The sequence below is a fragment of the Tursiops truncatus genome, chromosome 17 (assembly GCF_011762595.2).
Source record: "Tursiops truncatus isolate mTurTru1 chromosome 17, mTurTru1.mat.Y, whole genome shotgun sequence".
Taxonomy (NCBI): Eukaryota; Metazoa; Chordata; class Mammalia; order Artiodactyla; family Delphinidae; genus Tursiops; species Tursiops truncatus.
Window position 1 is genome coordinate 53,655,432 of NC_047050.1, and position 12,873 is coordinate 53,668,304.

A 12,873-nucleotide genomic window follows, 5' to 3' on the forward strand; every position below is an offset into this window, starting at 1 on the left:
GCTAACTTCAAACTTTTCTTCTGCAGCTTCTTTACCTCTCTCAGCCTTCACAGACTTGAAGAAAGTTAGGGCCCTGTTCTGGATTAGGTTTGGGCTTAAGAGAATGTTGTGACTGGTTTGAACTTCTCTCCAGAGCACTAAAACCTGCTGCATTACCAGCAATAAGGTTGTTTCACTTTCCTTATCATTTGGGTATTCACAGGAGTAACACTTTTAACTATCTTCTAGAACCTTTCTTTTGCATTCACAACTTGGCTAACTGGTGCAAGAGGCCTAGCTTTTGGCCTGTCGTGACCTTCTATAGCCTTCTCAGTAAGCTTAATCATTTCTAGATTTTGATTTAAAATGAGAGACTGTCACTCTTCCTTTCACGTTAACACTTAGAGGCCATTGCAGGGTTATTAGTTGGCCTAATTTCAATATTTTATTCTCAAGGGTCTATAATTTGTATGCATGTATACTTTCTTTATTTTCTTTTCTTAAGTAAGTTGCCTAAAAATTTTATCATTTGTTCTCTTACCTTTTAAACTTCTTGTTTTAACAATTCAGCTTCCATTCTCAACTTAGCAGTGAAGCCTATGATAAATGAATAAATCCACAAGTGCATTTCACACAGCTTCTTAAACAGTTTTTCCATAACGCAACTAAAAGCAGTGCTCTTTGACAATAGTCATGTTTTTGATCATATACATATCAATCAATAATATATAATAATAAGATAATACTTATTTTTTCTCAAGAATTATGCTATGTTTTATGTGTGTTACCTCATTACCTATAAAATAAATCTTATATGTTACCCAGTCTTAAAGCTGAAAAAAAATTGAGGTTTATGTTGATCTTTTCCAAAATCACACAGCTAGTAGAGTTGAATCAAGAATTAGGATGTGCTATATACAATGGAATATTACTCAGCCATAAAAAGAAATGAAATTGAGTTATCTGTAGTGTGGTGGATGGACCTAGAGTCTGTCATACAGAGTGAAGTAAGTCAGAAAGAGAAAAACAAATACTGTATGCTAACGCATATTTATGGAATCTGAAAAAAGAAAATGGTACTGATGAACCTAGTGGCAGGGCAGGAATAAAGACGGAGACATAGAGAATGGACTTGAGGACATGGGGTGGGGAGGGGGAAGCTGGGGTGAAGTGAGAGTAGCAGCGACTTATATACACTACCAAATGTAAAATAGTTAGTGGGAAGCAACAGCATAGCACAGGGAGATCAGCTTGCTGCTTTGTGACAACCTGGAGGGGTGGGATAGGGAGCGTGGGAGGGAGGCTCAAGAGGCAGGGGATATGGGGATATATGTATGCCTATGGCTGATTCACTTTGTTGTACAACAGAAACTAACACAGTATTGTGAAGCAATTATACTCCAATAAAGATCTATTAAAAAAAAAAGAATTCAGATGTGCGGCTTGACTACATAGCCCATGCTTTCAAGCAATACTACTGTCCTTGGCTACACTGCCCCTTTTAATGTGTTACATACAGTAACTCAATTTTCTGTTCTTTGTAGTAATATTTTATAAATAAATAGGAATTAAATGACAAAACATATTCAGTCTTCTTTGTTAATTGTAAGTATTGCAATTAAAATAAAATATATTAGCTTCATAAGAGAATAGAAAAAGAATGCTGTCCCTTTAGGAGGAAAGTATTTCCAACTGTTTACCATTTTAAGGAAACTAATTAAATATTCAATAGGCTGAATGCTATTAGATGGAAGATTGAATATTCCTTTGCAATCTAAATTCTAAGTGTGGCCAGAGGCACTGTGAACAGTTTAAAGAATAAAATCTCTAGCCTGAGTAACTGAAATGTGCTTTTTACAATTCAGGAGAGACACACATCAGAACTGATATGCTTATCAAATATAACATCATTAGGTCATAATGATGAAGAATGAAGAGCGACAGAAATTTCAGGCTTCTGGATTTTTCTCCTGGAAAAATCCTATTTTCCTGGATGAAATTATATTTTAAGACAATACATAAAAAGAAAAAAAAATCTGTGGCATATGTAGTCAGATAATGTTTTAATTTATGGTTTATTATATGTATACAACTATTTTACAAGCATGTATCTAACTTTCAACTGAAAAGCTGAATAGTAGCTAACTGCAGAAATAAGTTCACTTTCACTGGTATTAAATTAATTTAATGATCTTCCCTTGATTAAATAGACAAGCAGAATTCTAAAAATTTATTTCTCAGTTGTCAGGTCCAAGAACAAATTCTTAGACTAGTTTTATAATTTTATCAGATAAAATCTTGAATGTTAATCCTGGATATCCCCATTCAACTCCAACTTTTTAAAGAAAAGGAAATTAAGATCCAGACTATTGAGTTTGCCAGGAAATTATTCATTCAATGAGTATTTATTGACTACCTATTATAAGTAAGTTAGACACTCTTATATGTTATGAGACAAATTCCCAGCCCCTGTTGAACATAATTTCTAATGGATAACAACTGGATTAATGGCAGAACTGAGGTAGACTACACTTTACACTTTTTTACTAAAAAGAAATGGAAAAATTCCTTTGAAATAGCTGGAAGTTTGCTTTGAAAAAAGTTAGAATTTTAAAGTTAATCATTAAGGAAACAATAAATTAACTGAATAGTGTAAAATATTTTGTTAAAATGTACGGGGCTTCATACTGAAACCAAACAGTACATTCTGGATGGGCTTTTGATAAGTCATGATTTTTTATTTATCACACAGTTGTTAGCAAAATGTCTAAAATGAATTGTTTTATTATTTATATTTTCAGCAAAATTGCCTTTTTCTTCTAATTTGCAGATAAAAATAACATAAATATGCTACAATAAAGCAACCAGAACAGAATTAAATATATGTTGGAAATTGTGATTTGAAGGGCATATCTGTTTCCACTATCAATTTTTGTAAGATGAATAAATATTAGTTATATTACCATGCCATCTAAACTAAAGAGCAATACAAATATCATGTTGGTTACAGAGGACGGTATCATATACAATCCTCTTTGAGATTGATTCTGCAGAAATTTATTGCAAATAAAGAAAGAGATAAAAAAAAATTAACCTCAATCCAAAATCTGTACTAGAAAGTGGTGGCCCTCACTCTCCTCCAGTTCTGTTCCCTTGGATAAAGGTCCTAAAGATTTTTGGAAGAAATAGTAAAAATAACAATAATAACAAAAGACTCTTTAGAAGTTAGAATTAGTTTTGGGGACAAAAGAAACACACTAGTATTAATTTTATTCAATAAATAAATATTATTGTGTAGCACTGTAGCCTACGTGGTAGTGGGACAGCAATATGCCTCAGTAGCTAAAACTGGGGAGGTGGGGAGTGGGTATTGAGTGGCTTTATATATGAAGTTTCATGTTGTCTTTGATTCAAACATGAGAATGGATGGTCTATTTGTGGATCTATTAAAAACTCAGTCCTTGCCAAGAATTTTCTTTCTACCAAAAGAAAACTAAAATCTTTCTCTGATAGTCACAGAGAAGTACTATAGAATGCTACACCAAGATTAGAATATACTCAGGGCGGAGGGTTAACTAATAAGTTACTGTGCATCAAAACCAGAAAGGAATGAAAATACCCAGCGATAATTATTCATAAACAATTTATAAGTATGTTGAATGAAAAAAAACCTCCTGACAGTACAATTCATAAAGAGGATACTAAAAATGAGCTTTCTGCAAGCACACAAGGAGGTACACAGAGGATGGTCTATGTTACAAAAACAACAAAATCCAGTCATGGCACAAGACAGCCTTATATGATGTTAAAAAGGGAATGTGTAATTGTTAAGTTTGCCAGAAATCATAATAAAAAGAAAAATAATTACCTTTTGAGTACCTAATTGTTTGATTTTTTTTTCAATTCTATAATTTTATTGACTATCATGTAACACATGATTCTTGGTGCTGGGAATAACAAATCAAAAAGACTGAAATCCCGGCTTTACATATTCACATGGGAGGAGAAAGTTTATACACAAATAAGTGAAACATAATTTCTTGATGGTAATAAGTTCTGTGAAGTAAAACAATGCAGGAAATGAGAGAGCATAGGTGCTTTGTTTATGACAGTAAAATTTTTAACAGTGAGAGTACGTGAAATATAAGCATATATGCAGGTTGAGAGAAGAGTAAGTATAAATTCTTAAGGTATGTAGGTGCTTGGCATATTCACGTAACAATAAAAAGGCCACTGTGGCTGAAATAGAATGATCCAAGGGTAGTGTAGTATGAGATGAGGTAAGAGAGCCAATGACAGGGTTTACATGCTATTGTGTTAAGCAACTTGATTTTTTCTATTGCAAAAGCAAGTTTTTTTTAAAAAAAGTTCTATTCACAGAAGACCAGTAAAAGTAGTAGCTCTTATTGTTTAAAAAGAAAAGATTATTCTGATGTTTACTAAAAATATTCTATCTTTCTGAACTCATACACACAATTATGCCTGGAACCTGTCTCTCCATTCTTATTTAAAAACTCTAGTACTCTGGATAAAAATTACTGACTTGAAATATAAGCCCATCAATTAAGTCTCTTAATCTGTGTATGAGGTGTTAAGATATTCACATGTAATTTTAATTTTCTTTTCTACTTGCAAATGTTCTTTGGCTTTTTTTTTTAACATCTTTATTGGGGTATAATTGCTTTACAATGGTGTGTTAGTTTCTGCTTTATAACAAAGTGAATCAGTTATACATATACATATGTTCCCATATCTCTTCCCTCTTGCGTCTCCCTCCCTCCCACCCTCCCTAGGGTTTTATTTTTTAATTACAAAATATCTATTCAAAATATTATATCCCTCCAAACTAAGTAGTTTCTTGTCTTTTTTCCAGTCAAAAGGAAATCTTGCTTCAAATCACAATCATTTGTAACCTATGGGCAGTAATGATGTGGGTTTATATTATCCTGGATAATTATTTTACATCTTCTGTTACTGGCCTTACAAAGTCACAAGTGGTAACCTTATTTCCTACTTCACTGAGAAATCCAAATCAATCAAAAAGAAAATTTTACAGACTCTCATCATTCTATTTACCCACCTACCATCTCCTATCCTCTTGAGCACTAGATCATCTATGTTTTCTCCTAATCAAGAACATCATTCCAGCGATTCTCCTTTCTCTACTACATCATAATTTTTTTCACTCTCTAGTTCATACCCAACAGGGTTAAAAAATGCTAGTGTTTCTCTGAACTTTAAAACAATACTTCTCTTGATTTTGTGTCCCCCACCAACTACTACTCCATTTCTCTAGTCTTTTTTGCAGTCAGTCTTCTGAAAAGAACAGTCAAAAATCCATGTCTCCAACTCCTCACCTCTCGCTCTCTCTTAAAACCACTCTAATCAACCTCTTCCCCAACAACTCCATAAAAGCTGCTGTTGTAATAAACACCAATATCTTTCATCTTATAAAATTCAATGATAAATTCTTAGTCCTTCTCTCATTACCTATCATGCAATATAATCCTACTGGTTATACACACTTCTCTTTGATATACTTTCTTCATTGGCTTTCAAGGCATTGTTCTCTTTTTTTTTTTTTTTTTTTGTTCCCATTAGGAGGAGACAAAGAAAAGAAAGAGGGTAGGGTAAGTGAGTGATATTCTAATTTTTTTTTTTCCCCCAGAGAGTCTCTATATATATATATATATATATATATAATCTAAAAATATATAAAATAATAGAGGTATATATTTATTTATCTAGAATTGTTGAGGTAACAGCACCCAGAAAACTGAAAATAAAAATAGATTTAAAATGTTCCCTGTGGGGTAAGAAGGAGAGATTAGTACTCTTTTTATCATAAGCTCGTCAGTTCTTGCAACCATGTGTACTTATTCCTTGATTTTTTTTCCTTGATAAAAATGTTTTAAAATAAGTTTTTAAGTACCATATGTAATTAAAAAAACTAAAAATGTCTATACACTTATTTCAGTTGGAAAATGGAGTGGCTAAGATGAGAAGTAAAGCACATTAATTTCATAGTTTTCATTGCTGGTGTCAAAAGTTACTACATAACTCTGATAAATCAACAAGTAGAGGTGTAGGTTTAGGTATAAAGTTATGGTGGTAAGTGGTATTAAAAATAAAAATATTAAATGAAAAACCTGTTACTTTGGGGCAAAGGTTTGGAGATGAATGGGAGCCATAGATATTGGGTTGGCCAGAAAGTTCGTTCAGGTTTTTTCCCACGTTATAGAAAAACCTGAACGAACTTTCTGGCCAACCCAATATTTTCTTCTGTTTAATGTTATTTTAAAAATATCTTTATTTTTTAATATAAAAGCATGTATTGCTTTTATAATTAAAATAATTCAGTTTTACAAAGAAAGACTAAGTAAAATTTAAAGTAATACATTTATAGGAGAAATGTATCTCTTTTACTATTTCTGCAAAGGATGAACATAATTGTATTCCAGGGCAATGGCTGATACTTAGGCAATGCTGTTAAATAAAGTTGAATTAAACTGGGGGAAAAAAGGCCTCATTATAAACATGTGAAAAAAAGTGGTGTGCAGAAACAGCTCAAGAGCCTCTATGCACCAGGAACTCTTCCTGAATGTATAACATCGTTTAAATGATTCTATAAATGACCTGTTAGTGGAAAGAACATTAAGGAAGTATTAGAGGAGATCTATATAGAATGGGAGCAGAGCGAATAAACTGCTGTTAGGAGTTACCGTAGGAAATGCCTATACACACTTTACACCTTGTCAACTTATGTAGTACCAGCAAAGAGTTTGTTCACCCCCAATACATAAGAAGTTTTAAAGACACTGAGACTTAAAAGTTCCACTCACTATCCCAACTTTCTTTGTGCTTACAAATCATCTAGTTTTTAATTGACTAAATTGCCTTTGTCTGTGGTCCTTATGAAGGAAAAAAAAAATGAACATAAATTGCCAAAACTTATCTTGAAATATTAAAGTAGTTTTGGGAAGAATGGGACTGTGTGGTTGGAGAAAGGCTGGATAGGAGAAAAGTTTGATGAATAATACAAGGTGCACATGCAGAAAGTACAGCACACTTGATAGAAAGCTGTTGGAAAGTAGGCGAGAGTGATGGGAAGTATACATACTGGTATTTGACAGATTATATGAGCACTGGATTCTTCGTTCACTCGGGATAGACACAGTACAAAGTGGTGGAGGGACCTGATTCAAAAAGAAGAAAATGCTGAATGGAGGTCTAAGTCAGGATGTAATCAACTCTAGTCTTCCTCTATCACAGTGAGAGCTATTATATTAGTGGAGATAAAAGTCACTTTAGATCTCCTTTCAAAATACACAAACCTACAGTTTTATCCAAAATATGGGGAGAAGCTGAGATTTTAGGAATATGAATTATGTTGAGAAGAGAAGCTTTCATTTTCCTCAGAGCAGTAATTTCAAGTGTTTGTTAGGAGAAAATATAGTAATTACTGTATCAGACAGAGTTCTAATGGGAAAAGAGAAACTTCTCTGTTATTGAGACAAGAAGGATTAATATAGGAAATCAAAAGTTTACAAAACCAGAGAAGAGCCTGGAGAGTGATAGGACAGGGAAGTGGCTTCCAGCATTCAGTAAATCAGAAAGTGCAAGAATCACTGGGAATTGCTGCTGACAATCCCAGCTGTGTGTAACCCTCAAAGGAGGCAATTTTCAGGGAGAAGGCCGTGAAACCTCTGGTAAAACTATGTATCTGCCATTTGATGAAGCCCCTGAACCCACCTGCCTGTTGAGGGACAGCAGCTTTTGCTTCTTTTTTGCCATAAAGTCTCTTGTGAGTGCCTCCCATTGGAGAAATCAATACTGAACAGGGGAGTCTGTCTTTAAATAGATGAAGACATGTTTATTCTCTCCTCCAAAGGAAAGATGCACTTCCGCAGCAGTTACTGTTAGTTCCCATCACCTAGCTCAGTCACAAAGCCTCTTGACATCTTAAAGCCTATATGACAAGGCTAACCACCACCAACGTGCCTTATATTAAATTGTAGAGAAATAGAAGAAGAAAGAACAAAAACTGATCTATACGTATGCAAACATGTCCATAACAAAGCAAGGGAGAAAATACTGATAGTTATCCCATTCTTTTTCTTTTCCTGCAATTGTTTACAAAGCCATTTTTGGTGTCTATATTTCTTTCTTCACCATGTGTTTCATATTTTTCCCTCAGCCACCACTTCAGCTGGTCATGATGATATGACCAAAATCTTTATTGAAGTGTCTGAGCCATTTATGAACCTGTTGATATCTGCTGTAATTTTTCATTAATTTATTTCTGTGCAAAGTATTCATTGGCAGCCTACAAAATCTACTGGCTTCCATACATACTCCTTCTTGATCCCAAGGTACACCAGCAACTCTATCTCCCGTTTATAATCAGGGTCAATCACCACAGCCAATACAGTAAATCCTTTATTTGCCTGTTGATGGGTGGTTTAAGAAGCTGAATACAGTCAGGGTACAATCTCCGCCACAAGAAAAACGGAATTGTTGCATCCCCTAGTGGACTTCCTTTGTCCTCTTAGGAAGTAAGACCTCAACCAGCAGAGCTCAGAGCTGTGGAGATTAGAAACACATATTTTGTGAGTGATTTCTTAGGTGTAATAGTGAGGGGTACCACTTCACTTTCAACCCTCAGTGTCCAAGACTGTGTTCTGGCTATGTGAAAAGAGGGGTGCAGGTTTCCCCCACTATCCAAAAACAAAGCAATCCTATGAAACACTTTGTAAGCCATAGAGAGTAAAGCGAAGAAGCAATTACCTTAGGACACATCTTACTAATAGATGCACAAAATATATTGAGATAAAGCATAGATGCAACAGACATAGTTCAAAGCTGTGGCAGCTTGACGCTGAGATGCTGAGCGTAGTTCCCAGGAAAGGAGCTTGGTGGTGTCACTCTCACTGCCCAGGGTGCACATTGCCTCTACAACAGCTAACTGAAAAACAATGCTGAACGCCATTTTCATCTTTTACTTCTTTTCGTAAAAGTGAAAAATCCTCTTCAGGTTTCTTTTGGTTAGTGAAAACAGGTACTAATGTAGATCTTTCATGAAAATGAAGTGGCGTGAAGCAAACGTTTGAAAAGTTGGGGTGGTGGTGGTGGTGGGATGAATTGGGAGATTGGGATTGACATATATACACTAATATGTATAAATTAGATAACTAATAAGAACCTGCTGTATAAAAAATAAATAAATAAAATAAAATAAAAAGTGGGGATACCTGTATAACATATTGGTTATTTGTTCCAAGTCTATACTCAATGCATATTTTAGAACAGCTCATTAAACTTATAAGAGCAGACTCCCAACAGGTGTCTGGACCAGCTGCAGACCTTTCTCTTCTCTGGTACCCAAATAAAACCAATGAAAACTTAAAATTATCCTTAGGCGTTCCTGTTTTAAAGACTGGATTTTTACCCAAAATAATAAATCCAGAATAGCAAAATTTCACTGGTAATGTGGACAGGTAAACATTTCTCCATTAAGCGACAAAATGGGAGCCCTTTCACTAACTCTGTTTTAATTCTTCATGGAAGAATGCTCTCTAGAAATAGGAAGTCTAAGAAAAATTCCCAAGAACGTAATTTATTTTACCATCTGCTTTTCTTAGAAAACAGTTAATAACATAATTGCCTCGACATCATGTTCTGAGTTGCGCATATGCTACACTGGAATGCAAAATTCATTTTTTTTTTTGAATTGTGGAAAGGATGCCTTGAAGTTTTTAATTCTATTTTTGATTTTACATTTTGGAAGCATCTTATATTTTGACCCCCACCCAACTTATTTATTTCAACTTTTAAATTGTAGCAAATTTTAGTACATTGAAACAATGAATAATAATGTATCATACTGGTGTACAGAAGGTTTTTTACTAGAGTGTCTCAACGAGTTTTTTTGCTTATTTTTTTTCCCATTAAAGAAAAGATGTTTTACTTGAATTATTAGAGAACGAGAATGACTTGTTACTTCAAGTACCCATGATTCTTGTAGTCTGTCTACCTGTCTGTCTGTCTATCTAGCTAGCTAGCTAGCTATCTTGTGGATATATTTGTTTAAGACAAGTTAGGGATAAAGACCTAAATATACAACTGAAGGAATTAATCAAAATCCCTACTGGTTCTGATTTTCAGGAAGGAGGGCAGAATCAATGAAGTAAACAACTGTGAGATAAAGGAGGCTTTGCCCATTGTATTAAATGGTACAAATATCACTTGTCTTTGATGACCTATCCTAGGTGAAGCTGTCTGCGCTACTGAAAGGTTAGTGATAGCTTCATTACAATTAGTTATGATATTACATAAAAATTCTCTACTAGGATCAGAACTCAATTTCAGAATGATAAAGAAAGCCCTAATGACAGATTCATAAAATTTACATTGTATTGAATTATGTACAACTAATATTATGAATTTTATTTGGTTCCTACTAGATGATAAGATCTTTGTTGGCAATGTTTAAAGAGTAACTACTGAATAACAATTACTGTGATAGTATATCCATTCTGTATTTGATTAATATACAGGGTTCTTTATGTTATTCAATTTGAACACCATAAGTTGATTTTATTTCCAAACTATTATTGTAAAATGTGTTATTTGCTCTTAATAACATTTATGCTATTCACTGTAATTTTCTTAGTCGTAATAAAATTTTGACTGAAAGAAATTCTTTTTTTGAGGAAAATTATGTCTTGTAGTAATAATTATTATTCTGAGAATAATAGCTATTATTTATTTTAGTGTTGTATGTGCCAGGCACTTTTCTAAGTACTTTAAGTGTGTTCCTTTCAATGGCACTATGAGATACTATTATTAACCATATATTACAGATAATGAAATGTAAGCAAAGTAAGTAACTTTATGAAGGTCACACTGCAAATAAGTATTGGGATCCAAATCCAAACCATGCCATCTGATTCCAATATTAAACTCTTAACCACTGCACTCACTGCTATCCCACAAATACCTCCCATCCCTGGCATATGACACTATTCTATCATCAATTTTGTTAAAAATAACTTGAGAATATGACATGGCCACAAATAACCAATGTAACATGCAGATTCTACATGAAAACTTCCAGGAGTAAAACTTTTTTTCTAGCAGAAGTAGATGAAAGCGTAAGTCTGCCTTTTGGTCTTCAAGAGCAGTCAGAGGTTGGCGGTAGAATTGCTCACTCTCCTTTTAGAGTAGACTAAGACGATCTCAGGCAGATACTTAACTTCAGTTACTTGTTGGGACAAAATGAAATGTCAGTTTTTATTTTCTTTTTTATCCTTAGCACTACACCTAAATATTAGATTATTAATCACTAAAAGGTTTAGTCCATAACTTTTATTAAAAGCTATTATGTGTAAATGCAGATCATTCATTAACATAAAGGAATTTAAATACTGCTAATGGAAATTGAAGCCTATTAAACTAACAGTGAATATTGCATTGTTTGGGGGCCAAACGAGTATTGTATAAATTAAGAAAATAATAATTTATTGTTATATTTTTTCTTGAACTTCAATGAGTTTTTAAAATAATTTGTAACTTAAAGTGTTTTTACATTTCTGTAGTCATATTTCCTCCCAAATCTCAGCATTAATCTCCAGCTTCAGCAGGAATAGTCAGACCAGTGCTGCTCTTTTAGGGGAATGGCTCAGTGGACCCCTGAGAGTCCTAATTTCAATGTGTTTGATTTAAAAGTCTTATGAGGCATTGCTAACAGTATCTGTTACTGGAAAAAATCTCTCCTTCTTTAAAACCTCAGTACTGAACAATATTCTCCTTTGTGAAGCTGTGATTATTCAAACAAATTTCTCCCCAGAGTCGTGCCATTTTCTAGTACAGGAATTTCCATAAGAAAAAAGTGGAGGGCTGATTAAGAAGTCACCCATGTCTTTTTTTAAAGAAGTAGATGCAATCTCTGTTTCAATTAACCATGGGACATCTTCAAATGACCTCATTCACTCTTCTAATTTATTTACTAACATGGAGCCAACTCAAGATGCACTTACTGGAGGGACCATGCCCTAGTTTCATTTATTTCTCATTAAATGTGCTGCTGAATAGAAATACCTCAATCACCTACAAAAAAGGAGATCGCCAATGGAATTCCTAAATAAACTGATTCTAGTTGAAGAAGACTGCAATTAATTTTGATATTATAAATAAATATGTTGTAAAACATATAAACATATATGTTTATAAATATATGTAGAATATATGTAAAAAATACATAGCTAATTTAATCTTTTCACCCTTTTCTTTTACTGTCTGACTTGGGAATTGAATATTTTGGCTTCAAATAAACTACTGAAATCTATACTACAGGTAAGATCTAGAAATATTTTTCATTATGAATCTTACCTTATTTTATTCATACCCAAGTATAAAGTAAGACATTGGTATTATATGGAATTCTGGCTCCTGTAACTTTGTATCAAAGCTATTTAGGAAGTTGTTAAAAATACTTACAAAAAGTTTTTTTTTTCTTCTTCTGTGTTTAGTTCACACATTTACAACTACAATATAGAAATATACTTGTATTGGTAAAACATTTTTGAGCATGCCCTCATATTTGTTTCATTTGTATACAAGTGCTACTGTATTAATACATCATATTCCATGCATGTGTATATGTATGTATCGCACTTGGAAGTTATAATTAATGAGATTGGCTCCATTGTATCATCAGTGAAACTCTACTTGACTCCAGCCAAATATCCTGAAGGTGAATGTTTTAGTTAACAAGGTGAACTATGTGAACAATAGTGTATTTATAATTATTTACCTTTAATATGACTTTTTGCTTGAAAAGTTATATTGTCAACCCCAAACTTCTGGTTTACCTTCTATTAGCAGTAGAAGTCA

General features: G+C 33.4%; 1 protein-coding gene across 3 annotated transcripts in view; it reads right to left on the reverse strand.

The window, feature by feature from the left end:
• CSMD3 (CUB and Sushi multiple domains 3) overlaps nucleotides 1-12,873 on the reverse strand; it is a 1,081,491-nt gene that overhangs the window by 495,229 nt on the left and 573,389 nt on the right. The gene's annotated exons all lie outside the window — the stretch shown is intronic.